This window comes from Phascolarctos cinereus, unplaced genomic scaffold, assembly GCF_003287225.1.
Source record: "Phascolarctos cinereus isolate Bilbo 61053 unplaced genomic scaffold, phaCin_HiC Scaffold_5;HRSCAF=322, whole genome shotgun sequence".
Taxonomy (NCBI): Eukaryota; Metazoa; Chordata; class Mammalia; order Diprotodontia; family Phascolarctidae; genus Phascolarctos; species Phascolarctos cinereus.
The window spans coordinates 148720946-148737394 of NW_027555958.1; the positions used below are offsets into that span (position 1 = coordinate 148720946).

Below are 16449 nucleotides of genomic sequence, written 5' to 3' on the forward strand. Positions count from 1 at the left end.
ACAAAGAGTAAGACGTGACTGAAACAACCAAACAACAAAAATTAGAATGCAAGCTCTTTGAGGGCAGGGATTGGCTTGTTTGAATAAATTGTGATATGAATATGATGTATATGAATTTATCATTTCATGATAGATATGAGGAATTCAGGGAAATATAAGAAGACCAGAAGGCAAAACCTGGAAAACAATATGCACATTGAATATATATGTAATATAAATGAAAAGAACACTGTGTAATTATGACCATTCTTGGTCTTGGAGAAGAGATCAGGAAATGCTTCTCCATCCCTTCATTAGAGAGGTGGGGATATATGGCTGTAGATTGTTGCATATACTCTTAGATGTGGTCACTGTGTTGGTTAGCGTGAAACATTTTTCCAGAATTGGTGTGGCCATTTTTGTTTTTGAATGAGCTTATGATAGTATCAGTATGGGGAATTTCCTGTATGGAAGCTCTTTCAATTTAGGTAGTCCAGCAACTCATCTGTAATCTATGGTCTTGGAGAGTTATCAGAAGCACTGAGCAGTTGAGTGACCACCTAGTATACATCAGAGACAGGAGTTGAAACCCAGTTTTCCTAAATTCAAAGCTGATCTTCTCTCTACTGAGCCATATGAAGGACCTGATAGTATAAAATATACTGAGAATTCCAAAATCCAGCATTATGGTTTGTGAAATTCAAGGTATTTATTTCTGGGGTGGGAACATAGTGGGGAGTTGAAAAGTGGGCTTACACTTGAAGTCATGAAGATCTTTGTTCAAATCCTATCTGATATGAGTTGGGTGACCGTGGGCCAATCACTTAACCTCCACTGGACCTCTGTTTCCTCTTCAGTCATATAAGCACAGTAATAACCATAGTTCTTACCTAACAGGGTTATTGGTCTCAAATGAGTTAATATTTGAAAAGCATTTTGTAAACTTGATAATTTATATAATATTATATATTATTTATATAATTTTTTAATAATAGAAAAATGAAGTTGGTATTGAGCACCTATCTATTAACATACTATTTTTCATATAGGTTGTTTACAGTAATTACAGTTTATTTGTTAGATAGCTGGACCTAGTTAAGAGTTAGCCTATGATTGTCATCGGAGAATTGGGGTTTTTTTTCCCTTTATGTGAAATTAGGACAGTTAGGTGGCACAATAGGTAGAGTTCTGGGCCTGGAGTCAGAAAGATTCATCTTCCTGAGTTGAAATCTGGCCTCAGACACTTAGTAGTCGTGTGATACTGGGCAAGTCATTTAACCCTGTTTGCCTCAGTTTCTTCATCTGTCAAATGATCTGGAGAAGGAAACTACAAACTATTATAGTATCTTTGCCAAGAAAACCCCAAATGACATCACAAGGAGTCAGATATAACTGAAACAACAGAACAAATATGAAATTAAGGATTTTCTCTATGAGCATCAGACTTGCTGCCTAACCTCTCATTGCCACTCTTCTGAGGCACCGTATAGTACTCTATGCATTTCATGTCAGACCAAGAGTTCTTAACTTTTTGTGTGTCATAGATCCCTCTGGCAGTCTAATGAAGCCTGTGGACTCCTTCTCAGAATGATGTTTTTAAATACATAAAGTACATAGTATTACAAAGGAAATAAGTTATATTGAAATATAGTTATCAAGATATTTTTTAATGAGTTCACAGACTCTCAGTTTAAATATTCCTGTGTTAAATATACCTTTATTTGACATATGAGATGTAACTCTATGCCGTTGATACCAAAATCAATCAATCTCTGTCTCTTTCTCTCTCTGTCTCTGTCTCTGTGTCTCTCTCTCTCTCTCTGTCTCTGTCTCTCTGTCTCTCTCTCTCTCTCTCTCTCTCTCTCTCTCTCTCTCTCTCTCTCTCTCTCCCCCCTTTCCTTTCAAAGACAGTTTCCTCATCTAACTCACTTCTCTCTGACAGTGACACCAATATTCTTCTAGTCATTTATGCTTAAAAAGTTCAGAATCCTCTCTTGGTTCTTTCCTCTTTTGCTGTTTCCTTATGTCCTGTCAGTCACTAAGTCCCATTTCTATTTTTTCCCTCAGAATGTCTCTCATTGAAATACAAATTAAAACAATTCCAAAGTACCACCTCACACCTATCAGATTTGTTAACATTACAGAAAAAGAAAACGAAAAGTCCTGGAGGGATTGTTGAAAAATAGAGACACCAAAGCCCTCACTGTTGTTGGAGTTGTGACTTGATTCAACCATTTTGGAGAACAATTTGGAACTATGTCCAAAGGGATATAAAACTGTATACCCTTTGACCCAGGAATACCACTGCTAGGTCTGTATTCCAAAAAGATCAGAGAAAAAGGAAAAGGACATACATGTACAAAAATATTTATGGTAGCTCTTTTTTGTGGTAGCAAAGAGTTGAGAATTGAGAGGATAGGGGCAACTAGGTGGCGCAGTGGATAGAGCACCAGCCCTGAAGTCAGGAGGACCTGAGTTCAAATCTGGCATCAGACCAAACACTTGACACTAACTAGCTGTGGGACCCTGGGCAAGTCACTTAACCCTAATTGCCTAACCAAAAAGAGAGAGAGAGAGAGAGAGAGAGAGAGAGAGAGAGAGAGAGAGAGAGAGAGAGAGAGAGAGAGAGAGAGAGAGAGAGAATATTGAGAGGATATCCATCAATTGGGGAATGGCTAAACAACCTGTGACATATGATTGTGATAGAATACTATTGAGCTATAAGAAATGACTAACAAGATGATTTCAGAAAAACCTAAGAAGACTTATGTGAAGTGATGCAAAGTGAAGTCAGCAGAACTAGATAAACATTGTATATAGTAACAGCAATATAGTACAATAATTAAGTGCGAAAGACTTAGCTACTCCATTCAGTATTTCCAAGACAATTCCAAAGGAGTCATGATGAAAAACGTTCTCCACCTCTAGAGAGAGAATTGATGAACTGTGAGTGCCAATTGAAACATATCGTTTTTTCACTTTCTTCATTTTTCTTGCTTTTTTTTTTGACACATGGCTAATATAGAAATATGTTTTGCATGACTTCACAAGTATAATGGATATCATATTGCTTGCCTTCTCAGTGGATGGGGAAGGAGCTGGAGGGAGGGAGAGAATTTGGAACTCAAAACTTTAAAAAATGAATGTTAAAAAAAAAAAGATGTCCCTTATTCTTCTGTCATCACCCCAGGCCGGACCCCACTCACTTCAGCCTAAAATACTAGAACAGATTCCTAACTGCTCTCAGGGATTTGTCTCTTTTCACAAATCTCTTCTGCCCATTACCACCAGATGTGTCTTCTTTAAAACTGCTGTCATCAGACCCTCCTATCTTCCCAATTTTCTGCTTCTTCAGGCCTGAATGCATCTGCCTACATTTCAGTCCAGGGAGGAATAAATTGGACACATAATACTTAGATACTGTTTCCCAAGACACCCTTCCACCCTAACTCATACTCTCAGGTTTTTGTTATACTAGTTGCTACACTGTTCCACAGACACATAGTGCTGCTTGCTACCTCTTACTTTGCTCATTCCCTTTGCCTGGAATGCCCTTTCCTTAGACCTATCCTTATCCTGATTCCCCTGCCCTCACTTATCTCCCTCTTCTGAAATTCTCTAGCACTACTAGTCTGTACCATGTAATTTAGCATTTAATTATATGTTGTCTTATTTTGTTTGCTCTTGTTTCATATGTTTAGCATCATTTACCCACTTAGATGGTAAGCTCAAGGACTGGAACTTCATTGGAGAAACAGTAGAGTAAAATGGAAAGATTGCTGGAACTTCGGTCCAAGGATCTGAGTTCAAATTCTACTCTGCTACTTTTTAGCAGTCTGACCTTGGGCAGGTCTTTATCTGTCTTACTTTCCTTCTGTAAAATGAGAGGGCTACTGTTCTCCAAGTTCCCTTAAAGTTCTAAAATCATATTATCTTTTATTTCTTATCAGTTTTTCACTGCACATAGCCCAGTGCTGAAAACCTAATAAAAGCTAAGCAAATTCTTATCGATTATGTGAAAGTAGAACTTTTGTAAACAGAGTTATTCTGAACACATTAGAGGAGCAGGTTTTTAGACCATTAGGGAATCCCTTTGTGAAGAGAATAACCAGCCCACTAATTTATCTCCTTTGTAAATTCTCTCTTTTTTATTATATATTGTATCTATTTTTATTAGATATTATATCTATTTATATATACATATATTATATCTATTTCTTGTATATGTACCTTTGTGTATGAGAAGTAATCCCATATACATATGGACTGTGAGCTTTGTTAGAGATGGTCACGGAAGTTACAGAGGGTCCCCTTACAGAGAGCTGTAGTCAGCTGTCAATATTCTGTGTATTCTCTCCCAACCGGAGCTAATTGCACATAGGAAATGTGGCTCTTGTCTACAGTGGCCGCCAGTGTTAGTAGCTGAGGATAAAATCGTTATCTCTCCTCCGTACTCTTCAAATGTTTTCTCTAGACTTGCTGGGGTCACTGCTTCCTGGTCCACAGTGAGTTTCCTTCCCCCAACTCTTCCAGTTTTGCCAATAACAGGCTCAAGGGGGAAAAATTAGCTTGTCTTTTTTTTTTGCCATCTGCTCTCCCTATCTTCTCTCCTGTGATCAGTAATTTATTTTTCTTGGACTGGTTTCTGCCTTGACATTAGTCCCTTGCTCATTCATTTTCTGTCCATTCCCCTCTCCTCATGCCTCCTTTCCCATCACCTCACATCTCCCTTCTTTTCCACCCTCCCTCCACAAAAGAAAAACAACCTTGTTTTGAGTCTGCCAAACCCTTTGGAAGAAGAGATTAAGAGATTATAACACCTTTAGGGGCAACAGTAGGAAGTGAGTTTCATAAAAGGATCAGGTAGTTGGTTTTAGCAGGGCCTTTATGAAGCTCTCCTAATGAGAGGAAGAGACTGCTGTCCTTGGGAATCCTGGATTTTCAGGGTCTTCATCCTTCCCACCGGTGACTAGGCCTTATTTCTTTAGTGTATTAGCCTCTTGCCAGACACAACTTCATTTTTCAAACGATTGGCTTTAGACTTGGAGAAAATCTACTAAGAGATGCAGGGATGTAGTTTAACCGAATTTTTCTTTTTCAAATGAAATGGCTTATCCTGTCCTTCCCTTCTGGCTGCATAAATTACAGCAGCAACACACTCCAAAAGGAAAGAAAATCCTTCCCCTGCCCTCCTCCCTAATCTTTACTTATAACCAAATCCAGCAGAGCATCACAGGATGTAGACATGAAAGTGACCTCAGACGAGATCACCCCCACCCACCATTTTATAGATAGGGAGAATGTAACATAAAGGTTATGTAACTTGCTCAAGGTCACACAGTAGCTGAATCAGATTCCAAATCATCTCTTCTAATTGTAGGTCTATTGTTTTTAGTTTTTTCTCAATACCCTACTATCCCATTTGAGTGACCTCGGTAGCCCCTACAAGTTTGTTCTAGTCAGACCTTCAGTTTGCAGAACTATTAGAAGACTTGTTTGAGCTTGTAGCTTTAGAAACTCTTAACATTAGGTTATGGACATGGTGACTTATTTTGTTTCTTTGCCTTTAAATAACTGGAGCTAATCTAGATAGAGTGAGCCCCTTAATCTCCTTATTTGCATGTCACAGGTTGCCTTCCCTATTGGATTCTGGATTTCAGCAATTAGCCTCCTATTGTCTTTTCAGGAAATGACATCTGTGTGACTTCTGGTGTAGGCAACCGGTGACCTCTATGGTTAAAATAACTTGGAATGCTTTTTTAGCACTTCCTCTGAGTTGGTCATATAGGCTGGATGACTTTGAAAGTTTTCTGGAATGTAAGAAGTGAGTGACTATTATCAGTGTCCTGGGTCACTAGGAAAGAGCACGCAGATGAGCACAATGGATAAGATGAATGCTTCTGCATCAAAATTAAACTAAACTCTTGCTGTTCACTTCTTTGTCACCTGGAACATTTTGTGGAACCCCTGTGCCTCAGTTACCCATTTCTATTCTGAATATTTCTTTTTTTTGGATAATTAACTAATTTATTTTTAGTTTTCAACATTCACTTCCATAAGATTTTGAATTTTATTCTGGATGTTTCTTAAAGATTTAAATAGAAGGAATAATCTACTTGAAAATGTTTTGTAAACAAATGTTAAAAATTGTTTTTACATGTAATTGGAGACAAAATATAAAACATCAAATTAAAAAATATATACACACACAGGTCTTTCTGCCTTATACACTAGCTCTGTGATCCTGGACAAGTCAGTTAACTGCTTTCAGCCTCTGTTTATTTATCTGTAAAAGGGGGTAAATAATAGCACCCACCTCCCAGAGTTGTTGAGGATCAAGTGAGATATTTGCAAAGTGTTTTGCAAACTTTAAACCACTTATAAATGCTATTATTATTATTGTTGTTATTGATGTTGTGCTGGCTCCAAGGCCAGGCTGACTGTCTGTCATACTCTAGAGATGCTTAATCCAAGTGATTCCAGTTCATATAAGTGATGAACATTTATTGTTTATGCCAGGCTGACTCTCTGTCTTGGACTAGAAATGTTTGGTCCAAGTAATTCCAATTCATATAAATGTTGAACATTTGCCAAAGAGGTGAATATTGCCATTAAGTCAAGAGAAACAACAGACCCTGTGGCCATGTACTAGGAAACAAAAAAGAGCATGAGCTGTGGCTGGTTTTGTGAATACCTGTGATATATGTACATCATGTATACAATAAATATTGACTTCTGATGATCTCCGCACCAGAATCCATTGAATCAGAAAAGAAAAGGAAAAAGATCTTTCTATAGGACATTCTAGGAGTGAAGCTTCTCATAATGAATAGAGAGCTAGCCCTGGAATTAGGAAGACTTGGGTTCAAATCTGGCCTCTGACACATATTGTCAGTGTAACCCTGGGCAAGTCATTTAACTGCCCATTGCCCATACCCCGTGCAACAATCTAGAACTATAAATTATAGAACAGTTACTGATCTGCATTACAAGAGAAAATACCCCACATAAACAAATTCACAGGTTATTGTTCAGTCGTATTTGACTCTTCATGATCTCATGAACCACACTGTCCATGGGGTTTACTTGGTAATGATACTGAGGTGGTTTCTCATTTCCCTCTCCAGCTAATTTTACAGATGAGGAAACTGAAGCAAACAGGGTTAAGCAACTTGCTCAGGGTAACACAGCTAGTAAGAGTCTGGGGTCAAATTTGAACTCAGGTCTTCCTGACTCCAGGCCCAGTGCTCTATACACTAAGCCACCTTGCTCTTGTTCAGTCTTTGCGGTAGTGTTTGACCCCTCATAATCCTGTTTGAGGTTTTGGTGGCAAAGATACTGGAGTGGTTTGCCATTTCCTTCTCCAGCTCATTTTATAGATGAAGAAATTGAAGCAGAGTTAAGTGACTTGCCCAGGGTCATACAGCTAGTAAGTGTCTGGGGTCAAATTTGAACTCAGGTCTTCTTGACTCCAGGCCTACTGCTCTATTCACTGAGCCATCTAGCTGAATCCAAAAAAAAAAAAAATCACAGCCCTCAAATAATAAGTTTTCAGTAGGTACTTAGTAAATGTGTATGGAACTGAAAATAATTAAATTGAAATTGTGAAATGGATATAAAATTTCCTCAATCTTAAACAAAGTGTTTTAGGGCCAGTCTTTCGGGCCATATTGCTATGTCCTTAGTCTTAACAAAACTACTGGATATGGGCAGGGTTATTTCCCTGTTTATGCTAAGTATCACTTGACATGATGTCAAACCTGGTAGGCTGCCAAGGATGAATTTCTGCTGATGCGAATGGACACAAATCCCTTTCAAGTTATGTTTTCATGTCGAGACTCCCTGTGCACACAAAAATTATCAATGTGTTTCTCCACTTGGGAAGGGGATCATTCTGTTGGTTTTCTGTTCATTCTGGCCAAAGATTCAGAGGAGCCCTCAATCTAAGCCTTTTGGACCCAGTAAATAATGTCCATTTTTCTTTTTTTTTTTTATGTGCCAGTGCCAAGGAATAAAAATCCTGAGGTAGCTCTTATTCTCTAGCAAAACTAGACTGCTTTCTGTCCAGAAAACATGCCCTGTGCTCTCTTGGCCCAGGCTGCTTTCTATGCTGAAATGTTCTCTCATCTCTTTGCTTCTTAACCTACTCATCCTGTAAAGGCCTGGTCAGATTCTGTGAAGACTTTCCCCATCCCCTTACAGTTATGACACCCCTCTCCCACTTTGGACCGCGTGTAAAATTTTGGGACCTTTTGGCAGCCTTTATCCTTTATTATTTTATACCGTAGCTATTTGTACCACATAGCTCATTTCTCTATTAGACTATGATAAGCTCCATGAGGACAAGAAGGCCACATGATATAATGCAAAGGCGTCAAACTCTCTGCCTACAAAACTCCCAAGTGAGATCTGAACTAGATCAAAATGTAATTGGGAAATGTTTAATAAAATAAATGCAATATAACATAGATAATGTTAATTTGTGGTGTTCATAGGGATCTCTTTCTTTAATGGTATAATAGAAAAATAATCTAGATTCAAATGTAGTGGACCTCTATGAAGACTTCCCCTATCCCCTTTCAGTTATGACCCACCCTTCCCAACCTTGGACAAGATTTGGAATTTTATATGAAGTCCAAGGTTGGGGGGTCTTGTCTCTGTTCCTCACACAAGGTATATGTTCTCTCACCTCTGTGCCTTTGTGTGGGTCATTCCACATGCCTGGAATGTATGCCCTCCTTAACTCTTCCTAAAAGAATCCCTCTCTTCCTTCAAGACATGGTTTAAGGCTTAATCCTTTTATTAAGGGGATTTATTCTGTGAAGTTTGGATTCAGTCAAAAGGTGGCACTCGAGGACCTAGAGGGCCACCTGAGGGCTAGGCCTCAGGTTCCCCGCCGCATGAAACTTCTCCAGTTCCAGCCCATGGGTAATGTTTTTCCTCCCAAACTACCTTGTGTTCACCTATCATTTTATTAGGCGTTTATACATATATGTTTCTATATGTACATGCTATCAAATGTAAGCTCATTGAGGGTAGGGATTGGTTCATTGATTGCATTTGCATCTCCAGCACCCAATGTAGTGTCTGGCACATAGCAGGCATTTAATAAATGCTTATTGATTGATTAGAGGAGATGGAAGGTTTAGATGGTGTCAATTGCTTGCACTTATGTAGTACTTTAATGTTCACAGAGTACTTTACATACACCTCTCCTTTGACTGTCACAACAACCCTGGGAATTTGGGCTACTTTCATTATCACAGTTTTGCAGATAAGGAAACCAAAGCTCAAAACAGTTTTAAATGACTTTCCTAGGATCACACAAAATGCTTTGCACATAATAGGTGCTCAGTAAAATTTTATTTATTGAATTGAATCTGTGGTGTCATCAGAAGAGCTCTATGCTGTGGAAACTTACTTTGTTTTCCCATGTAGTCAGTTTCCCCCAGTAGTGATAAGTGGAAGGTCTGGTCACATTGAGTTGTTTCTCCAGTAGTGGTGATGGTTTTCTCACTGATCCATCCATTTTCCCTCTTGACTAAGAATACAAATTTGAGATATAGCAAGCTAAGATTAGAGATTTTCCTAGTCTATGCCCATGCCCATGATTTAGAGTTTTGTGGCAGCTTTCCAAAAAAAAAAATCAGACAAGCCAGTCATGCTTTGTTAGAGGTGTGATAGTGGACGTACTTTTGGGTACTCCTAGGTAGCTACTGAGATATATCTTCCAACTTGGAATTCTGTGATTCCTGGGTCCCTTCTTACCTCCAACTCTCAGAACTTCTGCCTCCCTTACAGGCTTAGTTCAGTCTCCTCCTCTTATAGGAGACCTTTCCTGATGTCCCAGTTGTTAGTTCTTTCCCCCCCCCTGAAATAGTTTGTATTTATTAAATGTGTTTTGTATTTAAATATCTGCTTATATGTATCCAGCACAGAAGAACATAAGCTCACTGAGGGCAGAGATTATTTTATTTGTGTCCTTATATCTCCAGCACCATGCACATAGTAGGTATTTACCAAATGCATATGGAATTGAATCGAAGTTGTATAATGGGGCAGCTAGGTGGCGCAGTGGATAGAGCTCTGGCCCTGGATTCAGGAGTACCTGAGTTCAAATGCGGCCTCTGACATATAACACTTACTAGCTGTGTGACCCTGGGCAAGTCACTTAACCCCATTGCCTAACCAAAAAAAAAAATGTTTATCACATGCCCATTTTATATAGATGATATTGTGGGAAATATGATAGAAATAGAAAACATGGTCCCGGTCTTTAAGTAACATATTCTGAATAGGGTGTTGAGATTATCTCTTTGTATTCTGCAGACAACACAAACATACCTAAGATTAATAAGGCAATAAGTGAGCCAAGATCTTGGAGAAAGACTTATTATTCCTGGTGTTTATCTTGTGTTTTTGTTTTCTGGTTTTACTATATGGGTCAACCAGTAGAGGCATGCAAAAAATTCAGTTAAACTGTTGTCGACTCAATTTCCAGCTTTATTTCTTTATTGTACAATTTTTTCAGGTCTATAAATTTTCATTTCCACCTCCACCATGACTACTGCCTAATGATCATTAATCAATTAGCATATGGGTCTGAAATATCAGTGAAAGGCACTCTTAATAGAATTTGTATAGGTTTGATAAGGTTTCTGGGGAAGGAGATTGTTACAGATTCTTCGGGTAAAGCAGTATGAGTCAGATTATTGCAACTTAATGATGCTTTTCTCACTCTCTATGTGATATTGTTTTTCAGGACCAGTCCTACAGCTGTGGTAGAAGAAATGTGGTGTATATAAAATTTGTGATAGCTGGGAGAAATTCTGGTAAGTGTTGCTGCATTTATTGCTAATAGCTTTTGTTAGATGATGGGGACCCATAAAAGATGGTTACTTCCTTGTTCTTTGCCTCTTTAAAATCTGTGTTAAGCTGAGAGAAGGCAAAATTTTATGGCGATGAAATATAGCTCTGCTTCTGTGTTTCCTGTTAGTGACTACAGTTTTTGTTGCCATTGCTGTTTCTAAGGAATATGGTGTTTCCTTGGTATAATGAGGATAGCCTTCTGGGTCAAAAGCAAAGAATATTGTTGACAGATTAATTTACTTAGTTTCTTGTGTTTTCTCTGCTACTGCTACATGATCAAGCTAATGAGCCTCTTTGCTGAGAGAATAAGAATGAGAGAGACAGAGACAGAGAGAGATAAAGGGGTAGAATACAGAGCAGAGAAATCTTGACATTCTGTGTGTCTGAATATTATTCCAAATTCATCTGCTTAGGCAGAGGAAGAAGAAAGCTAATTGCATTTGGTGCATGAAGAATTAGAGGGAACCTGAATGGTTGGTAGCCATTTAAAAGACTATTGGGACAAAGTGCCTTCCTGTTGAATGAATGAACAGACATTTATTGAGGGCCTACTCTGTGGACAGGCAGGGAACACAAAAACAACAGTGAGACAATCCCTGCCCCCAAAGAACTTACAGCATGGTATATTAGTAGAAAGAGCTCTGGTTCTAGAGTCTGGAGACCTGGGTTCAAATCCTCACTCTCATGCTTACTCTCTTTTCCTCCCTGGGTACTCTCAGCCTCAGTTTCTTCATCTGTAAAATGAGGAGGTTGTACTCAGTGGCCCTCTGAGAGGGCCCTTCTAGCTCTAAATTTATGATCCTAAAACCAGACAAGGCCTACCTCAAAAACCAGGGGGGGAAATTGGTGTTTTCTCATCGGTAAAATGAGGGGGTAGACAAGATGGCCTTTGGAGGGAGGTCCCTTCTGGCTCTAAATTTATGGTCCAATGACCTATGTATGACATTATAGAAGACAGTGCTAACAGGTTGAAGCTCCATCCAATAGGTTGGACAAACTCTAGAAGCTAAGCCCCCATAGGAGCATGAGGTTTGTGGGAGGATAGGGACAGTCAAAAAAGGACTGACTCTGTCCAGGGTGGTGTATCATTAGGTCCTCGGTGCAATTAAGATCATGGAATCATAGATTTAAAGCTGGAAGGGACTTTTTAAGCCGTCAAATCCAAACCCTCCCCCCATTTTATATTTCAGGAAACTGAGGCACAAAAAGCACCTAGCTTGTAAATGTCTGAGGTGGGTTTTGAACCCAAGTCTTCCTGATCCCCAAGTCCAGAACTCTGTCCATTAGTCCATACTGCTTCATCCAAAGATGACGATAACGTTCATTCCTTGCTGGACTCTACAAGTTGCCAGCAGGTCTTACATTGCTGATGTTATTTGCCAAGGAACTGGTCTAGTTCTTGTGGTTGGTATCTCAGAGTAAGTGTATATAACTCTCTGCTTCCTCCTTCCATGTACTGTGCCACTGAATGAAATCGCCTTGGTTTGAGTTTTGTTTAAATTTAGCAATTGATAGAATTTCGTTTCAAAACAAATAAGGTAAGTGTGTTTTAAAGGGAGGAAGGGAGGAAGTAGATTGAATTCTCAGCTCCATACTACCCTACAGAGACTTCCTGTGTGGGGGGAAAATGTAGAAACAAAAGAGAGAGAGAGAAGTACAGGAAATGAGTAGGGTAGGTTTACATGATCAAGGCATTATTTTCTTGGAGGTGATACTTTCATTTCCAGCCTTTTTCACATATGTGTTACCTTCTGTGAAAGCTAGATAATTTGCTGAAATTTCCTAGGCATGCACTACAGGGGAGTTTGAAAGCCACCTAGTATCAGAACTTTGATCTGTATGTAGGGAATTGAAGGAGAGATGTGTTAATGGTTCAGACTAAATGCATGGAGTTAATAGCTTTATTTCAAAGCCTGGTACCCTCATTTCATTGAATTTTGTTTTCTTTTTAAATATAAACTTTTTATTGATAGCTTTTGTTTTTATATAATCTACATTTCCCAATATATCCCTCCTTTCTGCCTCTCAGAGCCATGCCTTGTAATAAAGAATTTTTTAAAAGAAGAAAAAAAAAGTTGGCAAAACTAACATATCAAAAAAGTATTACATTATATTCAGTGTTCCACATCCATAGTCCCCCACCTCAGCAAAGAGGCAGGGGGAGGCGCTTTCTAATATGTATTCTGTGGGAGCCTTTCATGGAGTGTCTGTGCATTCAGTTTCAATTGTCATTTCATAGAACCTTAAAAAAAGGAAGAGACCTTAGAAGTCATTGATTTCAACCTCCACACAGTATAGAAATTCCTTTCATATCACCCTTGAGAGATGGTTATTCTCCATCTGGTTGAATACTTCTAGTTACAGGGTGTACCTTACTCTGTATGGTAACCCTATTCCATTATTGGACAGTTCTATTTAGAAAGCTGTATGACTCTGAAGGCTTGCATGAACTTGTCTAGAGCAGGGCTTCTTAAAGTTTTTCCACTTGCAACCCCTTATTGCGTTTCAGCAGCATTCATTGCCGTTATGTGGCGTGACAGCATATGCAGTACAAAGTGCGCATGCTGTGTGTTCAGAACCAAGGTCGCAGTGAAGTTATGCTCTGCAACATGGGCAAATGCTGCCAGAAACACCTTGAATTCATTATGCATTTGATTTTTAATTAATTTTTGGTTGTTGCACATTCAGAAACCTTTTTCTGTTGCCAAATTTTTCATGACCCGAAGTTTAAGAAGCACTGGTCTGGAGCAATGGTTCTCAAAGTGTGGTCTGTGGACCCCAGGGGTCCCCAGTATTCTTTCAGGAAAAGTATCCTACACAACTATTTCCATAATAATACTAAGATATTATTTCCCCTTTTTATTCTCATTCTTTCATGTGTATACAGTGGAATTTCTTAAGGGCTATATGACCTGTGAATTAAAGATTTATCTGTAAACGTGAAGACTGAGTTAGTATATCTTATACAGAATTGAACTTTTGCATTACAAATGGATGAGTCTACAGAAATGCCTAGACTGGTATTTTCATTGTTGTGTTCATCTATTATCAGTACCAACTAATCATGAAAGACCTTCTTTTCTGTCTATGCTTGGCAACAAACCCAAATATTCAAAGTATTGAATAACTTTTTGAACTTCATGGTTCAACTGGAACAACTCTGTTGGCATTTTTTGCTGTTGGTAAAAAAGCAATGGTGGAGAAAACTGCTGGCACCTTAGCAGGAATCAAAGTGGTGGCACCAAACCATGCTAGTTGCTATTATATTCTCCACTGTCACAAACACAAACTTGCAGTGAAAAGAAAAGAAAAGGCCAGTTTCCTTGATCCAAGGATATCAGTAAAGCAATGAAAATTAATTTATTAAATCTCAACTCTAGAGTATACTTCTTTTTAAAATTCTATGTGATAAGATGAGAAGTATGCATTAAACACTTCTACTTACTTAAGTGCCATGGTTGTCTCAAGGAAAACCACTTACACAATTGAGTTATAACCTGAACTAACCATTTTTTTCCCATGAAACACCATTTTTACTCGAAGAAACAACAGATAAACTATGATTATTCAGTCTTGAGTATTTGGCAGCCATTCATTTTAGAACAAATGGTGAGCCTATCACTTCAAGGTAAAGAACTGACATTTAATACCAATGAAAAACTTTGAGCTTTCATGAAAAAATTAGAATTTTGGAAGGCTTATATCCACTACGGTAAGCTTGACAGCTTCCCATGACTTAAAGACTTTTATGATGAAATCAGTAGTGATATTAATGAATGTGATTTTTGATGACATTTGGAAGATCTGCATAAGTCAGTGAACCAGTGTTTTCCAGATGACCAGTACATTATGTTATAGAATCATGCATCAGCAAATGATCCAGCCAATGGATTTGAACATAACAGAGTATGAAAGTTCATTGATGTGGTTTCAGATTCCACATTGCAACTGACCTTTAAGAAGCTGGTTGAATTTTGGTATAATATCAAAGAAGAATATCCACAATTATCTGAAAAGTTTGTCCAACTATATATCTGTATGGTGCTGGATTTTCTTAATATACTTCAACCAACACAACTATCACAACGTATTCAATGCAGAATCAGAAATTAGTTCAGTTTTAGACGTGTTAAGTTTAAGATGACTGTGGTACATCTGTTCTTCCTTATATTAAGCTGAAGTCCACTTCCCTGTAGAGGTGGTTAATCTGGCAACATCAACATAATTTTTCCACATAATATCAAACAGTTTTTTAGATCTGGAAGGGACATTAAAGATTATCTGGTTCAACTTTTTCAGTTTATAAATGAGGAAATCAAAATCAAGAAAAATTAAATCATTTGTCTAGGGTTATATAGTTAGTAGTAGAACCTAGAATAGAACCCTGATATCTAAACATTCAGTCCATAATAGTTTTCTTCAGATACCTAAGATCTGTCATTTACTTCCAGACCTCTCTTCTCTGGGTTAAACATTCCCAGCCCTTTCAGCTGTTCCTCATATGCCATTGTTTCCAGCCCCTGAACTACCCTGGTCTCTCTTTTCTTGGAAATTAGTTATGTTGGTATTCTCCTAAAACTCAGTGCCCTTAAATCAACTCTGAAATTCAGAGATGGCAGTGCAGAATGCTATGAGATTCTTGCTTTCCATGAGAGGCTGGCTAGCATAGTGAGTGGAGAGTTGGCCTCAGAGTCAGAAAGACCAGGGTTCAAGCATATTGTGTGAGCCATAGGTGAGCCATAGGTGAGCCATAGGCAAGCCACGGAATTTCTCATTGTCCCAGGTGATTTTGATCTGCATTGCTAGAGGTAGTTTTCCTCACTAGGAAACTAGGAGTTCCCTACTATAATGAAACCATGGCGTGACCGCACAAAAATTACATTCTATATTCTGCCTACTATATTAATCAGTGGTTTTAATAGCTATACTACTCTCGTTTTTCTTCTCTTCCTCCTCCTCTTTCTTGTCCTCTTTCTCCTCTTTTTCCTCCTTTCTGCTGCTTTTTCTCCTTTCCCCTTTCTCTTCGTTTTCTCTTCCTTTCTTCTCTTCCCTTTCTCCTTTTTCTTCTCTTCTTTCCCTTCCTTTCTCTGTCTTGTCCTGTTTCTCCTTTTTTTCTCTTCTTTTCTACTGCTTTCTCTTTTCTATTCTTTCTCCTCTTTCTTCTCTTCCCTTTCTCCATTTCTCTCCCTCTTTTTCCTCCCCTTCCTCCTTCTTCTTGTCCTCTTTCTCCTTCTCTCCTTTCTCCTCCTTTCTACTGCTCTTTCTCCTCTTTTCTCTTCCTTTTTTCTCTTCTTTTTCTCCTTTTTCTCTTTTCTCCTCCCTTTCTTCCTCTCCTCCTTTTCCTTGTCCTCTTTTTCCTTTTCTTTCTCCTTTCTACTGTTTTCTCCTCTTTTCTCTTCCTTTCTTCTCTTCTCTTTCCCCCTTTTCTCCTCCTCTTTCTTTTCTTTTTTTTCCTCCTCCTCATCCTCCTCCTTCTCTTTGTCCTTCTTCTCTAATTGGATTAGGAAGGATTTCTTAAGAACGGCTCCATTAAAGATGTGGAGATAATCAGCATTCCCAGAGCCATCAGTACTTTCATACCACTCTAGCGCATCCTTTCTG

At 38.6% G+C, this 16449-nt stretch overlaps 1 protein-coding gene across 5 annotated transcripts in view; it reads left to right on the top strand.

Moving 5' to 3' along the window:
* The window catches only part of FYN (FYN proto-oncogene, Src family tyrosine kinase), a 309834-nt gene that overhangs the window by 117228 nt on the left and 176157 nt on the right, over positions 1-16449 (top strand). For all 5 annotated transcript variants that reach the window (XM_021008095.2, XM_021008092.2, XM_021008091.2 and 2 more), the window contains one exon: positions 10742-10811. The gene's annotated coding sequence lies outside the window, so the exon portion shown is untranslated. The remainder of the gene's footprint in view (positions 1-10741; positions 10812-16449) is intronic.